The following is a 17,576-nucleotide window of genomic DNA, read 5'->3' on the forward strand; positions in this document are numbered from 1 at the left end:
AAATAATTACGGTACATTGGTTCATCCTGGTCCTAACAGGGGATACAAAATCATCTCAAGGCATGACCCCCACCTTCATTTCTTCCCTTTTCCGAAGCTTTGTCTGACTTTATGGCTACAGGTTTGGGCTCATGCACCACACCAGGCAGTTAAACCCTAGCGTTTCCTCTGCCCTGCATGGGTCTGTATCCGCTACCAGCATCTTTCTTCAGACCAACTTTTTCCTTGTGGGCTCACAGGACCAAAGCAAATCCCCTCCAGCTTACCAGTGATCTGTGTGGAGTCTGCAGTTCCACGACAGTATGAGGCTCCTCTTCAATACTGAACATCCACCCGCAGTGGAAACTGCTGTATCGGACTTATCTCATTAGGTGCCGTGTCCAAACAGGTCATCAATTTTCTTTGCGTGTGAAGTATTGTAACGCCCCTCCTCCCACACGTGTGCTGCATTGCATGCATATATTATCTCACCCTGTCATCCCAAATAAGATGATGAACCTCCAAATGGACTATGCCACGTACAACACGAGGACAACACGTGCGTATGGCAAATGAAAGAAGCTACAAAAAATTAGATCATTAAATTCTCCCTTTTATGTCTGTTTAGGTCAAGTTGATGTGGCATTTTCTGCACTATAAGGCGCACCTTCAATGAATGACCTATTTTAAACCTTTTTCATATATAAGGCACACTGGATTCTAAGGTGCATCTGATTTTAAGGTGCACCTTCAATGAATGGCCTATTTCAAAACCTTTTTCACAAATAAGGCCCACTGGACTATAAGGCGCACTGTCGGTTTTTGAGAAAATTAAAGGCTTTTAGGTGCAGAAAATACTGTAATCCCCAAGAGTAAAATCAGAGAGTCAGGCTAGCAGCAAAGAGGCAATGGTTTCACACCTCATTCAAGGTGGAAGGTCGTTTAGGAAAATGTATCATTACTACCTCATTATGGCTCAGACTAATATGCTTTCTAAAGAACAGCTTACTGCATGGCTGCACACACATACAAATTCATCCTAAGGCAACTTCGGGCATCTACAGTGTGCCAAACTAACACACTGAGTTATTGTGAGCTGTCTATGAAGTCTGGGTTTGTTCTACCATCAGGAAACACATGGGTGACAGAGTTGTTATTAAATACAGAAGCTGATCTCTTTATAATGCAATGTTATGTTTTGTCCGATCACATTAAGAGGACAGGTGATAACAAACTACTGAAGTGTACACTACTTCCACATCAGAACATTTCACTTTCAAAATACATTACATGATGGGAAGTTTAGTGAGATAAACTCAGAGTGCCATAGTTAAACATTCAACTACAAGCCTTCTATTCAGCTTCTCACTTCTCATTCCTTCTCAAGCACTTCTCATTCCTTGCTGCCCATAAAAAACTGATTGTTCCCTCGATTCCCGACTCTTATCAGACTTACCACTCAAGATACTGCTTTAAATTATTTGCATACTTTGTCGACTCCTGTTTGATAAGGCAAACCAGCAGTGACCACCGACAAGGACACACTAAAGATAATATATATGGGTGACTCAACCGAGAATGAATCTAAATGTGTGGCTTCAGATCTGCTAATGATTAGGAGGGAAAACACACCTGACTGAAAATGAAATACAAAAATGAAATGTGAAGAAGAAACAACAAGAATTCAATACACAAAGAATTACACAGCCATTGATATTTACCTTTAGTGAATGAAACTTTTATGACTGAAACCAGGGCTATGGATGTCATGACACTCTTCCAAGACCCCCCACAATTCAGTCTCTGCTGGTCGAGGAGGCAGGTTAAATTTACACCATTTAGGAAAGAAACTCAGAGTGGTGACAGATTCTATACATAGTTGGCTTTCTTCACCACTGTTTGCCTTCCAGACTCCAAAATAAATACTCCTGCATCAACAAAAAGAGGCACGGAGAGAACTGGAATTATGAATGTCTCAAAGTCAGCAGTTCAGCTACTATTCTTCTTTTACATTACGTATTTAGTGTTGTGCAAAAGATTCATGTTTGGGCCATGTGTCAAAGAAAGCTATTTTATTACTTATACTCTTCTGTTACATTCATGAAACACACTCAAAGCCATATTCTGTACAAAAAAATAACAAACCAGTGAGTACTGAATTTTGGGCTCCTCAGGGACAATAGAAGTTGTGAAAACAACAATGAGACATTATTTAGCTCAATACGACAGACTTGTCAGGAAAGTTTCTCATTTACATATTCAATAGTTATACCAATGTTATCATTTGCGTGGAGTTGTGCATGTGGATGCCTGGTGAACAGAGGTCCTGTCTAGCTGTCTTTTCACTTTACTTTGGTCTCAACCAACCTGAGAAAAACATGCAGCTTTCACAGCGAGGCGCTTCACCACATTCACCAGGTCATCACTCGATGTGGTGAAGCCACCTGAAATGCTTTCAGAGTGATGAACATCAGCCAGACCAGTCACACTGCTTTCATATCACCTGACATATCCTGATTACACAAATATCAATCATAGTTACTTTACTAAGTATAAATTACCAGTTACTTGAGTACGGAATGAAAACTATTCCAAAATCAAAAATCTGACTTGACTTTTAGATTTCCAATAATTCAATTCATTTTCCACAAAACATAATTTAAATCAAAAAAATTATTCAGACCTGACAAGCGTGCTCTCAGAGATAATGGTTCAGAGCGAGCCTTCTACTCCCACGCTCCACGGCTTGACTCAGTGATCATGTCCGAGGATTGAGTGTGTTCTAAACACAGAGACCAGTCACCCCAGTGGAAGTTATCAGAGCGCCACACAGAACACATAAGAGGGCAGGAATGTGCTGATAAGCAGCACCACTGATCTGCCTCCACCTCCTCTCTGTCATAGCGACTGAAACGAGGACAGCAGAACCAATGAAAAACAGTAATGATAAGGGATGCTTCTGCACTACAGGAAAAAATGTGATTGATGAGAGACTTTGCAAGCCTCTTCATTCTGATGTCTCACATCCTTTAAGAGAGTAATTTATGAGGGGCTTGATTTCCATAAGCAAAGCTCTCTACAGCAGGAACTACAACGGTGGTGTATATGCCTCATTCGTTAACACAAAAACTTACTGCAATGAGATTTCAATGTCTAAAGCCCTCATCAATCTACCTAGCAGTAACTCGGAATATTTCCATAAAATAAACAAAAACTAATGTATAAAAGGGATGATGTTTTATAAAACGATGTAAATCTTGATCCATAACATACAACTGAAGAGGCCAGTCAATATTTGCAATAAAATCTACTTCTGAATTACACTTAAACCACGCTCTCCATGCGGTCATTTATGAATAATGACAACACAAACCATATTACAGTATATGATCTTGCCATGAGGAGATGAGCGTTTTACAGTAGTGCTAAAGGATCATCTGGCACCAGTTGCCTTATAATTAATCTCTTACCAATACAAGCACACTCAGGAATGAGCAGAGTAACGTTTGAGGGAAAAGGGATTAAATGGGGCTGCAATGCAGAACAGGAAACCCTCCAAAACTGGAGGAAAAAAAAGGATTAAGTCTAAAAGCTCAAGAAAGATGAAACAAGGAGTCAATCTCTGCCTGAAGTCACACCTCAACAGTGCATGAAAATGTGCAATGATACCAACTGTACCATAATAGTCTATCATTCAAGCACATACATTACACCTCTGAACAGTCCAGGCTAAATCATCTCCAACAATTTTCCGTTATATTCTATTGACACCTCTGTGCTACCACTAAAACTGAAGAATACGTCATTTTCTCACAAACTCTTACAACATTTTTTCAGCACTGCCTTCCAGAAACCTCCTTTCATAGCTACGGCATACATCTGTATTCAAAGACATACTTGTAGAATCACTATGATCCCATTCATATTACTGTAATAAAAAAAAGCATTTGTTTGGTGGTATGAGACGAAAACGGACAGTTTAATAATATGTATAATTTTTCTAAAGCAGACCATGCATCAACACATGACAAAGTTTATCTACAATGTAGTCATGTTGTGTTAGTATGATACAACCTGTAACTAGATAAACCCCTTATTCTGGGCAGATTGTACAAAGACATGAGACCACAACAAATTTATCTTAAGTAAGCATAATATACAGTTGTCCTTCCAAGACCATGATGACTCAGATGACTGCTATTCCCATGATAGCTTAGGGCAGCATGATTTACAGGCCAACATGTATGGCTGTCCTTGAGCATCAAGATATTCTCTTTGTCACACATCCCTAGCACAACATTGCCATCTGACTCATTAAAAAACTGTTTTGTCTTGCAGCGACATCCACAGATGTCATCTGTGTTGTGCCACCCAAGCTTCACTTGACAAATTTGCTGACCGCCCTCCAACCACCGTTTCATATAACATTGTTATCATGAGACAAGTGATGGCATAGTCATAGAAAAGCTCTTAGTGTCCAACACAGAAAAACAACCATCACAGTTTCACTGTCAGAAGACATTTATTAGAATACTTATCTCGTTGTTAAGGGAATAAATATTATCCAAAGGCATTAAATCAAATTAACTAGACTTGTAGAAAGTCCCTTGAAGAAGTTTCACCTCTCATCCAGGAAGCTTCTTCAAAACTTCAAGACATTAATTTGATTTAATGCCTTTGGATAACCATACCGTGGATGAATGAGAACCTTCACAGACATGTATCAAATATAATGCGAGTTGTAAACTAGGGCTTTAAAATCTTAAACAAAGAAACAAGACAAATCAAAAGTAACTACTGTTTACATCTTCATCATCATCTTCTCTTCTCTCTTCCCTTCGGGGAAAAGTGAATCAGTTGCCTCCATCTAACCCTGTCTTCTTCATCCTCTTCTCTCACACCAACTACCTTCATGTCCTCTTTCACTACATCCATAAACCTCCTCTTTGGTCTTCCTCTAGGCCTCCTGCCTGGCAGTTCAAAGCTCAGCATCCTTCTACCAATATATTCACTATCTCTCCTCTGGACATGTCCAAACCATCCCAGTCTGGTCTCTCTGACTTTATCTCCAAAACCTCTAACATGTGCTGTCCCTCTGATGTACTCATTCCTGATCCTATCCATCCTGGTCACTCCCAGAGAGAACCTCAGCATCTTCATCTCTGCTATCATACAACTCCAAAATCAACTCCTCAGCAGAAATAGTAAATGGTACATTTAAAATACTTGACATGTTTAAAAAAAAAGTTTAGTGACTCCTACGTACAACACCTAATCTAATCCAAATTGTGAGCTATGTTTGCTAAGTTTTAGTAAGTACTTTTTGTTGTTGTTGTTTTAACGAGAGCTTTCAGAAACATGAGGTAAAAAAAATTAAGCTCACTCTGGACATTTTGATAACAAAAACGTGTTTTAAACTTTATTCTATCCTCCAGCAGAAAGATGAATAGATAACATCCTCCGTCCACGTCTGGATCACACCAGCAAACCTGCATCCTGGAGCTCAACAGGTGATGACCGGAGCTTCTAGCGGACGCTAGCAGCGGTCTGTGGTGCCATGCCAGCAGTGAGACGGGTGGTACAGACAGGACGGACACGCCGTCTGTAGCCCACAGCAACTCACCACACAGAGCTGACGTGACATTATTAGGCCAGGTGGTTAAAACTACCGTATACACACACACACACACACACACACACACACACACACACACACACAGGCATTTGAATGTTACCAAACTACTGCCAGCTAACAAGCTGCCGTTAGCCAGTAGCTCCACAGCTCCACCACAGACCCGCTCCGGTTTAACAGGCGCGCCATCAAAACAAGGTGACGTGACCTTTACTTCCCGTTAAAAAGCCGATGTCACGTCCCGGTAGCTGACCTCTCAGTGCTACTACCGCATGGCATCTGACGCTTAATGAGTCCTGTGCCCCCTTTAATACCCTCCCGGTCATATCAACCCCCAGCTGGCCGACATTTTGTTCCTACAGCACAGCTAGCTCATCCCAGCTAACGATACCTGGACGGCTCCGCGTTCGTGACACGGGGAAAAAACCCCCCACGTCGGACCGATGACAGCTCCATCGCAAGACATTCCGTGGCTCACTGTGACGTCTTACTCAAGCTCGACAAAAGCTAGCGCAATGGACGTCGTTAATTACTCTTTCACTTATAGAAAAAATACCGTTAGCACGTAAAGCAACAAGCTAACCACTTAGCATAGCTGAGTAAATTCAATTTGCTAGCGGGAGTAAAGTAGCCAAGTTACCTCGGCTGGTACCGTTATCACTCGCTAGTGTGCGCAGCGGCACACACATCCAGCCCGCTCCTGCGGCTAGAAGGACTCATTCTCCCACGGACAAAGTCATCTTGGATAAATCAATAAAGCCATTCACCTTAGAAAACGCAGTGGTCTTCACAGCGTGAAAATCGTACAAAAACGAACGGCGAAGTCTTCCGACTGTGGCTCCAGAGCAGCAGCCGCCGCACTGCAATGGCAGGCAGTGGATGAAGCCTTCCTTCTCCCCCCCCCACCCCTCTGCTCACACTCCGGCTGCCGTCACAGCCGCGGTGACAGTGACAGGTTCGCCTGGAAGAAACCATTCCGCTCTGTCCGCGGGGGTGACCGGAGCACGGATGCAGAGAAGCTGACCACAGCAGCCGCAGCTGCAGCAGCCGCTGCACCAGCTTCGAGCGCCATTCCAGCGGGAGAACAAGCGCCCGTCGATTCGGAGGAAATTAAACTGACGCGGTTCTATCAGCTCTCAGTGAACGTAGCGGTATCCACCATGCGTACGGTGGAATGGATGGATCTATTCACATTATTTCACAATAAAAGTGACCAAAAATACGAACATACAGTATGAAAGAGGAGTTCTGCACTGTCGTCATGTTTCAATACAAGAATATCGTTCACAATTCAACCACTTTAACACACAATTTCCAGACAGTGCTATTATATGGGGTACATTTTTATTAAAGGTATATTGATGAACCTATATTGATGGTTTCTTTTTCATTGCTCCTTCATTAATTAACCTGTTCAATAACACACGAACTAATTTGGGGTTGAATGATATGATTGTATTTCTTTTTCTGATAGATATCATGTATGTTCATTAAAACCTCACAATTGATTACTAAAATAAAACTCTGGCCCTCCAGTAGGGGAATGAACTGGTCACACGTTGCCAGTGCAGTGCTTATATTCATGTTTGAACTATGCATTGCGTCCAAAAGTAACACATTTTTTTCCAAACATCATTTCGCCATTGAACCTCGTCTACATGTAGATTATAGTTTGTTTAACATCCTTGAGAGCAAAAAAAGCTTTGACTTTCCTACATGAGATGTAAGGCCCCTTTTTATCTGTACAGACTTTTAACAGACATTCTCTAATAAATCAGTGAGAATGAAAAAGCTGTTGAACGTCAAGTGAAGCTAAATTGCTCTCTTGTATTTGTATGGAGGGTGATTAAAATAGTTCTTTATATAGTAATTTTTGCTTGATCTTTCTTATTTTAAGAGACACCATAAATTTAAGCAACACATGCTTTTTAAATGCTTTTTGGTTACTAAAGTATGAAATAATTTTTATTACACAGGTTATGTAAAGACTAAAGTTGTTATATGCAATATATATATAGAGAACCCAATACCCTGATACATTGTATAAAGAAATAATATGAGATGAGTTTGCAATTTTGAATTAAATAATGATTTGACAATGATTTTCAGAAACAAGAGTCTTTTCATTGATTAAACACCCTTTGAACCAAATGACAGGGATGAGACGATATGACCCTCATACCTTTTTTGTGTATGTCCAAGGGTATGCATAAAAAGGAATAACAAGTATTTCATTAAAAAAAAAAACTTTCTGCAAAATATGTTTCAGTGGATGAAGATTAGAAGCTCATGAGTGGATAGTATTTTATCTTGATGGTCTATTGTTTTTAAAGAATAAGGCAGTGTCACAAAAAACCTATTTGGATATCTTTTTTAACTACCCTAAATATACACTTTTTACTGACTAAGTTACATGAACCTACTTAAGTGGTAATAACAGGTTGCACAAATCCATTTACAATGCAGAGGATATAACTAAAATCTGCCCTCCAGTCACGATGCTCAATACCGCTTCCCATGGGGTGTACAGATTTAATCAATACACAGTAGAATGTAAATGTGTGCATTGCACCAAACACCACTCTTTAGTCTATGTTACATTCATTTTATTGTTATTTGCTGGCTTTTCCAGGGGTACCTAGTTCACTACACCACCTTCTGCTATGTATTTTATCACTTTGAGGTTGTGTGACCGTTCTTGTCACCTCTACCTCTGGCACTAATCAGTGCAGGAGAAGATAGGAGCTGAATATAATGCAGGAGGAGCATAGAGGTCCTGCAATGTTGCTGACGTAAGGAGACTTCCCGCAGATTCCATTGGAGGATTGCAAAGAGAAGGCAGGCAGCATCTTAAATAGAGGAATGCGAGTTGGCCAAGGTCATGTGAATTACATAAACAAGGTCAGTCAAATATATCCTGTGGGAAAACAAAATATGATAAATAACAGTAAACATGAGGAGTCATCAATTGACTGACCTGCATGTCTACGGTTTTGGTGGGCATCAATTGATGACAATAATGAGTCAACCTTTTGGATTTCAGGGATGTATTTCTCATTCAATACAGACAGTGGTTGGATGATGGTAACTGTCATCATTGGTTATCTTAACGCATTACAGTATTAGCTAAAGCAGTGAAGCAGAAAAATGTAGGTAAGCAATCAGTCCCCCCTGGAAATGTATGAATGTAAACTTCGTCACAGTCTGTATATTGTTGGATTAGCGTGGATGTGAGGTTATGCTAATGTATCTCTGTAGAAGTCCTTCAAATACCCTCTGATGGTGAAAGAACAGTGGGAGCTTCACAAACCGTGTTACACAAATGATGGAAGCACACGTAGACATAATGTACAGGCAGGATCCACAACCACAGTACGGCAGTGAGAATGGATCCCGCTGGTGGAAAAGCAGTCGACAAAATACACAGTTTGGCTTTTACATCGTCCCTGACAGTGAGTGAGTCACCTCTCAGGCGCACGGGTCAGGAATACTGCTGACTAAGCAAAGACTTACATGGCCTATCTATGAGCTTTAATGAATGCAGCTATCAAATGACATGACAGATGTTAAACATAGCACTGCAGCAGAGGCAAATAAATACATTTGCACAAGTTCAGAGTGAAAGAAACAATGATAGTCCTGCCAAACCTGCAATAAGATACTCAAACTTCTTTTCAGCTTTTGATCTATTCTTCAGCAGGGCTTTGAACCGGTTCATGGAACAAAAACGAACACTAGAAACATAATATTTTTCAACTCGCGGGAACCTGTGTAAATTCCACGATAAAACAATAATATATCAGACTTCATACCAAACATATGAAAACACATGTATTGGTATTATAAACGAAGTGCACCGAACATAGTCAAAAATCAACGTGGTGACGTAACAACTTTGTTTTGGCAAATCATGGATTGCGCTGGGCAGGCGTTGTGAAGCCGTAGATGAATGTTAGCAGGCTAACTGGAGAAAGAAAGATAACTAATGGTGAGATTGGGAAAGGAACTCACGTTAAAGGAAAAGGCAGCTGTCAAAAGAGCAAGCGGAAAAGAAATGTTAGAGAAGTGATAGTTCTGTTAGCTGACTACATGAACAGAACTGTATGTAGTTACTTAAAGAGCATTTTTGTCAGATGCCTGAGGAGCATTTTGGACACTACATTGATTGTCTCATTCCAAATGGAAACCATAGCTGGACAGACTGTTCGTCCTAGCCAGCTGGTTTCACTCAGAAATCGTTGCCGTTTTCTGTGTCGTTCCTGCTGTTTGGACTTTCTGCTCAAAAACATGATCATTGTTGGAACAGTTATGACACTCTAAAATTATGTTAACTGGGAAGTCCATGTAGTTATTTCTTCGTGCCATATTGTTCACGTGATTCCTTCTGGCAGATGAGCCGTGATTGGTTGGGCGCTTGATTGACAGGTAGTGGGTGGAGTTGGTGACAGCGTGACTTTTCAATAAGCTCACTTTTCAAGTGAGCTTATTGAAATATATAAGTGGGGAGATGTTGTGGGACAGAATTGGTTATTCAAAATAATAGTAACCGGTTAATACCTTTTTTTTGTTCTTGAAAAATCTGACATCATGTTTTTCAATGCGTGATGAGAGCGGAGAGAATTTGAGTCTCACAATCTTGTTATATTCATAATACAGTACTGTATTCATACTCTAACTGGCTCAGGAATGCCATATCTTTGGCAAACGTAAAACTGTAAACGCTATAATACAGACTCTGTTCGGAACAAAATAAATGGCAACAAATTCCAGTTTAAAGCCCTGTTCTTCAGCCTTACAAATTGGAGTACATCAACATAAGCTCACAATGGAAGGGACTCACTACTACGCAGTCACGCATTCCTGTGATTTCTGTGGTGTCCATCAGTGTTGCTGTCCTCTTACATGAGAGAACAGCACACTGACGTGACAGTCGGTCCATTAATTCAGGACAGAAATTCCTTTACACAAGGTATCATATTGCCTTTTGCGGTGTGGTGCATTCACAGCTGAGGAGGAAGACAGGGCTCCATGATATAGCAAGACAAAGATATCTTGTGAAGTCAGCAGTTAAAAAACACTTCTCAGGGTAGGAATGAAGTGTGACCTCTGTGGAGCAGAGCTGAGAGTGTACAGCAGTAAAATGCAGCTGAAATATGGTGAGAGAGAAAGAGAGTTTCACTGCAGCCTCTGACCTCTGTCCAGCATTTAGCAGAAGGAACGTCTCATACTCAAACTGCGGCGTGACTTTTGCAATGTGCATCTGAAAACTGAAATTGATATACCGATATGTTGGTGATAAATATTGAGCTGGGCTTTTGTATACTCAACATTTATGCAAGGCCAACAAAAACACATAAACAACTCACACCGCAGATGACTCATTTTGTTTCCTTGTTTTGCTTACTTGTCCTCAAAATCGAAGTAATAGTTTGCATATTACAATAAAAATTTAATTGTCAATTGGGTGTCAAAAGATGCAGTTGCAAAAGTTTTTGTGTTTCACTGGCTGCAGTGGGAATGCTGCACTGAAATAACTAAATCACTATAAAACGTACACACAACAGATTGCAGAGCTCTACCACTTGTGTCTGGGGACATGTGGGTGGGAAAAAGAAGTGCAGCGCAGGCTGTGTGTCCAGCATAATGCAACTACATATATTGTCCCTCAGTAATACACAATTTGAGACGCATTTGTTGATTATTTGTGTCTCCTTTATCAGCAAGTAAGGAGGAGTAAGGAGTCAATAATCATACAAAACAGCAGTCGGTAATTTGGTTTTACAAAAATTGTGAATCACTGCAACCACAAGAGGTCCTTAAGCAGTCATAAGCATGCACAGACAATATTGGGTCTAGTACACAAGATTAGCTGAGGACAGATACATGCAGACACATGAACAAACACACAATCCTCTCTACATATGATTAAAAAGATCAGCCCGCTTTCACTTCATTCAAATCTTTCCACTTCCTCTTTAAAGGTGGATATTATAATCACATGGTAAGAAAGGGTACACCGTGATGTACAGGCACCAACAGTAAAATAAAAACCCTGACATGAACATGCAGGATGTTACTGACAATGCAAAAATCTGGATTCACTTATTCACGCATTTCAAACCTGTGTACAGGAGGTACATCATATTTTTCAAAATACCCTAAATGAACCTTTAATCTGTATCTTATTTTTCCCACCAACAGCTCAGACATATCAGATGACATGAACTGACCTCACATCCCCAGCCTGTGGATCATGTGACAACAGGCTACCGACATCCAAATCCGCTCTGGATCAAACTACAGCATCATGTACAGTTCCAGAGAAGCAATCACCTAAGTATGTTTATCCCAACAGGGGAGCACTAGTGCTAATAAATGAACAATTGCAATCAGTTAATGTGGACGCATGGATGACAGAAAGGTGAAATAATACAAAAACAGTGATCTTATATAGCAGCGTTAACCAAGACTCCTCTGGGCGCAGTAAAAGCTTTTACGGTTGCAGGATTCTGATTAATCAAATTGTGATATGGCTGGAAATTGTGTTAGAAAAATTAATTATCTGTGTTAAATAACCAGGAATCCACAGGGAGAGTCTCTCGCCTACAACCGATGGTTTTTCTCAAAATCACATCTTATAAAATACTGTACAGTGACAGTGTGATCCCTCAGTATGAAATACCAATTATTTAATTACTTTTTAAAAAATGTCATCATCAAGCAGACCTTTAAATAAGTTTGGATTCATAGGACATTGTCTATTCATGGCTTTTTCCCAAGAGAACAACCTCGGAAGAGGAAGAGAGGGAAGCAATTAGAGGCTGTTGTAGTGTGGGATCAGGTGCTCCCTTCGGAGCAGACCGAAGGGTTATTGTGGAGGGCAGGTGATTGGGGTAAAAGAGATGGAAAGAAAAAGAGAGAAAAATAACCCAGGGGGGAAATTTACCGCACTGCGGAAAGAAGCCAAACAATAATATAAATCACCACCACTTCTCCACCACCACTCAACTGGAAATTTATTTCATCACAATACAGGTTGAATTGTTGATAATCCGGAAAAATATCAATATCATAAATATCACCAATAAATGTCAAAAAGAAAAAGAAATGCAAAGGTTTCACTGTGCCATATATCAGATGGGTCTGAGGTTTAACGGTGTGCTGATGTATGGAGCATCAAGAACCTCAGGATAAGAATTCTTTCCATTCTCCCTGCTGTGCTGTTCACTATTTTAAGCAACAACAAAAAAAATACAAGCAACTGCAATAATAAATATCAATATAATAGACATTCATCTAAAACCAACATCTTACCTGCATCTCAACCTCAACTCTGTCCACACGCAAACACGTTTCTATGCACTTAAGTAGTAAAACTCTGCCCTCTGCAGGACGTAAGCTCAACAAAGTCAAGCAGCCAAGCTGAAATCTGTAAAGATGGTTTTATTCATGGTGGCGAGAAAACAGGCGTGGAGGCAACGGGTATGCATGATTTCAACCCATGCTGGCTGATGTTGCACGGAGTAAGCTGATGGTGGATGGTGCGGTAGGGGTGGGATGGCGGGGGGGGGGGGGTGTTCGAAGGAATGAGTTGCAGTTATTCAGCCACGGGTCTGCAATGATGGGATGCTACTGAGTGGAAGCAGCATATGGTGCCTCCCTGGGCATCAACACACATCCTACATGTTCAGCAACACAGCAGGCTGGGTGATGCACACACTGACACAGCAGACACACACAAACCCCTAAATGCAGTACACACACCTTTTACTGGAAGTCATGAAAATAAAGCATGTTGGTTTCAGCGGTTGAAGAACGACGCAAAGGCTAACTACAGTGGAATTATAATCCCTAATAGCATTGAGAGAAATAAAACATCCAGGTAACACTCACAGCAGCTCATTTACACATAAAGTATCTTAAAGCAACAGTTCCATAGTTGACACTCATACTCAAAACCTCAACCATGAAAACCTACCCCTGGGGCCCTGAATCACAACAGCATCACTATTATTTAAATGGTTGTTCAAGAAAAAAAAAATCCCTCCTGGTGGTTTTGTTCAGGATTATGATAATTAACTCCTGAAGATGCAGCCAATATGGAAGGAACAGTTTCAGCCCCAATTTGATCTTTGTTGCTGTCCCTTTGAAAGTCATTTGTTATCATCCAACAGTGAATCTATTGTGATTCCCTATAAATGTGACCTGAAATATAAAATAGGTCGATATCAGACTTTTGTGTGTGGGAGATCAAGTGGGGACGTCATTGTGTAAATTTTATTTGATATCCTTGCAAACTTGAAGGCTTTCACAACTTTTTACTTTTTTAGAAATCGACCATTGAATGAATCAACAAATAAAGTACAGATTATTACCAAAAAAAAGAAAAGTTAGGCGACATGTAAAGACGAAGTCAGTCCTCAGAAGATTCACTGCCTGTCATTTTAGTTGCGTTCAACAAATACAAAGTTTTATCGCAGGTAAAACAGGATGTGTTGATCTCATGATAATCAATCACCAGACAATGTAATCTACAGAGGACCGCTGTGATTGATTAAGCTGTCTTCGGACAACCATCCCATAGTTTCATTCTTAATGGTTCACCTCCCCATCATGGCCACCATCTTGATTCCTACAAACATTACATCATCCTGCTGGTTGTCCTTGACTTGACCCCATGCTCTAATGCCAAAATGGGGGGAAAGGCATCACACACACACACACACACACCCTCAAAGTAAAATGAAGGCTTTGTGTTGTGGTATGAATGAACCCATGTTGTGTTTTTAGAACAGGAGATATCACGTGTGATGTTAACTCAATGCATTTTCACCCGCTGCTCACTGCTGGTGTTTATTATCCCGGTCTGTCCTTCGGACATCAATCATGTGGTAAAAGTCAATAGTGTTGTTTGGATTTATGTGGCTTTGACTCTTCTCTCGTGAAATGATTTGTTGTAGATGAGAAACATAAGCCCAACCATGAAAACAATTCAGAAGCACCGGTCATTTTCTTCAGATCTTCAAATGACAACCAAGGTCTCCATTTATTTTAATGTCAACAGTTTCCTTTAGGAACAAGAGCCTGTTTTCATACAATTCAACCACGCACAACTTAAGGGTATCTGGTGTAACGTATATAATAAGAAACCTGCCGCTCGTCATCAACACTCCTTATATGGTAATAAAATAATAGTTAGCACCAAAATAAAAAGGATCTTATTTAAATTTTCTATATAGTTTCTCATACAGCAACAAGATGACATAATTCAGTGTGGCTCTCGTAACCTGCCGTATGTCCCATTAGAGGACAAATTAGCAGGCCTTCCAGAAACAACCTCACATCTGCCATCCCCTCATGCAGCCTGTGGGATCACGCACGCAACCTTCACACACATTTACACACATGGCCAGCTCCTCCTGAGTATCATCCCTTCCACCACATCTAACCATCTTTCAGCTCTTATCACCTATAGGACAAAAAAGTCATCCATTTGCCTCTTTTGTTACATAACAGCTCCGTCTCACCTAGAGAAAACGAGCTGCTTCACCAATCACAAAGCCTCCCTTCGTCCCCCGTTCTCCTCCACCCAATAAGGCCTCCCACAGTGTTAGTCGTGATAAATCTACTGCAACCACCCCCCGCGCTCCTCTCTCCCCTCCCTTCATCTCTTTCCATCCCTCTGGTGGTACGTCTCACTCTGTTATGGCCCTCTGCTTCCACCCTCATGCACCTCCAAGTCTTCATCACACGGGAACAATCTCCCTCTAACAGGCTCTGAATATGCAGATTGGTTAATTCAGCTGCAGTTGCTCCGTCCGTAAATGCATCTGCAGCACTTTCCGAAGACTGAGCAGCGAATAAATGCTTACGCCGGGGCTTTTTTTGGTGGTGGTTCGGGGGGGGGTGCCTCCGTCCACAGCAGACTGCAGCCAAGGATGGGATGTTAGAAATCAAATGGGGCAAGCAGGCCTAATAAGAGTTAAGCTTTTGACCAAAGCGCAGCTCAAAGCCCGGTTGGTGACTGATCCTGAACTGTTAAGGAGTAATTATTTTAATTGTGCTTTTCGTCTTGGCTCTGCTGCATCTGCTCCTGCTGATACAGTCTTTGTTGTTTCTCTGCAACTCACCTGGTTAAAGCCTCTGCAGCAAACATTCCTTTAACATTTCAAAAAGAGCTGAGAGGGCAGGAAAAATACTGCATCACAACCAGACCTTTCCCAAAATCAAGGCATAGAAAACACAAACAGCAATCTCCGTTTCGCTGCTTCGTGGGTATTTTTCTGTTTGCCGTGATGACATATAATGCATATAAGAATAAGCTGCATTTCACATAAAAGCACACACATAGAGGAGACAATTTATCTCTTGAAAGTAATCCTGGAAGAGTCTTTTATAGAACCACAAGTCATCATGTAGATGGAATGGAAGTGGAAAATGGAAGCGTTTTTTTTTTTTTTTTTGCAGCACTACAGCAGCACAGATGAATGTCTCTCCCTGAAGCACTATCAAATACTGTAAGTGTTGCTGCTTTGAAATGGGACACGGTGTTGTTGATGAACACATAAAAACAATTCCCCCTCACAAAAGCCTCATGTGCATAAAAGACTGTAGTCCCCCTCCTCACCTCCATCTCTGTTGTGCTTTCTGCAGCCTTAGCACTAAAATCTGATTCAAGCTTTCTGTGAACAAGTGCGCTGCTTGCCAACACAAATGACAGCGGGAGTGGGCAAGCAGCCAAAAGTCCTCCCCTGACTATCAAGAGAGAAATGCAATCAAAAGAAGCGATCGATATAAACAAAGTCTTAACTACTATTGATCATTCAGCTCTTCGCTGATGGGCAATGATAGTTATGGACCTAAATTCATACACTCAGTTGATTAATATCTTTGGTTTTCTGTTGAAACGGCCAATCAGAATTTTTTTTTTTTTTTTTTGTGAGAAAGATCATGCACCGGCTCAGAGGAAGTGTTGTGTCTGAGGTGACATTTTAGCAGGGTGCAATGGAAACTGCTCCTCTGCTCAGCATCCTGCAGTCTCATCACTCACTGTAAGGCGGACCGTTACTTCCATCAGCTGCATTTGAGTTTGGGCAAAGTCAGCAAGTTTTCCTTCAGTGCACACACAGCCTGTGCAAAAGAAATATACCGTGGAAAGGCCAGGAGACCTTCGCCGAGTCTCTGGTGAGATAGTGGTCTCTTGAGATGTTTGAAGTGTCTTCCGAGTGGCAGGACACGAAGATAAATGACAGCCGCTGTATCTGGCAGGTTGCTTTCTGCAACTTGCAGAGCGAGAGAGGATATGAGAACAAAGTGCCTGCTTTTTTCTATTCAGACGAAGGCTTATGATTGCTGTGGCTCAAAATCAAGGCCACCACTAATCTGTCGATCACAGCCTAAAAGCATCTACCTCCAGTATTTCACTGTCAGGTTTACCAGGCAGGAACTGAATGATGATTGTGTAATTAAATGAAATGAAGGTCTTTTTATTTACTCAATCAGGACAATTAATTTTTTGGGCCAAAATGAGGACTGATGATTGTTGCAAATATTTTATGTAATGAGTGATATTCTCACAGTTTTTTTTAGCTGGCCTTAAATATTTCAACAATAATTGGATGACTTGCCTTGACATTTTAAGCACAGCCAATGATCTCCAGAGGTTGAACGCTAAATTAATCACAAATGATCAGTTATCTTGTGAAATATCTCAGCACCAATGAGTTGGAAAGAAATAAAAATACAGCAACTTAACAACTTTATAGCCATGAAATTTAAAAAAAAGACCTCATCATTTCCCACAGGATGAATCCTATTTACTTTTTTGATTTACTAGCTTTTCTTTTTGTGCCACCCGTTAATCCAAATATTCACTTATTTACTCAGATATCTGAACATCATCTCCTTCAGGGTTTTTATCTGTTTTGTAATGGTGTTCCCCTGATCATTCCTGTACTGTTAAAGG

The 17,576-nt window shown here is 40.8% G+C and overlaps 1 protein-coding gene across 20 annotated transcripts in view; it reads right to left on the reverse strand.

The window, feature by feature from the left end:
• The window catches only part of tjp1b (tight junction protein 1b), a 66,390-nt gene that overhangs the window by 27,695 nt on the left and 21,119 nt on the right, over positions 1–17,576 (reverse strand). Inside the window, exons 1-2 of one of the 20 annotated variants that reach the window (XM_068313991.1) lie at positions 2,663–2,714; positions 1,701–1,907 (exon numbers count right to left, since the gene is read on the reverse strand). The exons of 16 other annotated variants lie outside the window; for them this stretch is intronic. The gene's annotated coding sequence lies outside the window, so the exon portion shown is untranslated. Of the gene's footprint in view, positions 1–1,700; positions 1,908–2,662; positions 2,732–6,251; positions 6,307–6,378; positions 6,588–17,576 lie in introns of those variants that run through there. 3 more of the 20 variants (XM_068313990.1, XM_068313993.1, XM_068313992.1) reach the window with 3 other exon arrangements.

The sequence above is a fragment of the Antennarius striatus genome, chromosome 4 (genome assembly GCF_040054535.1).
Source record: "Antennarius striatus isolate MH-2024 chromosome 4, ASM4005453v1, whole genome shotgun sequence".
Classification (NCBI taxonomy): Eukaryota; Metazoa; Chordata; class Actinopteri; order Lophiiformes; family Antennariidae; genus Antennarius; species Antennarius striatus.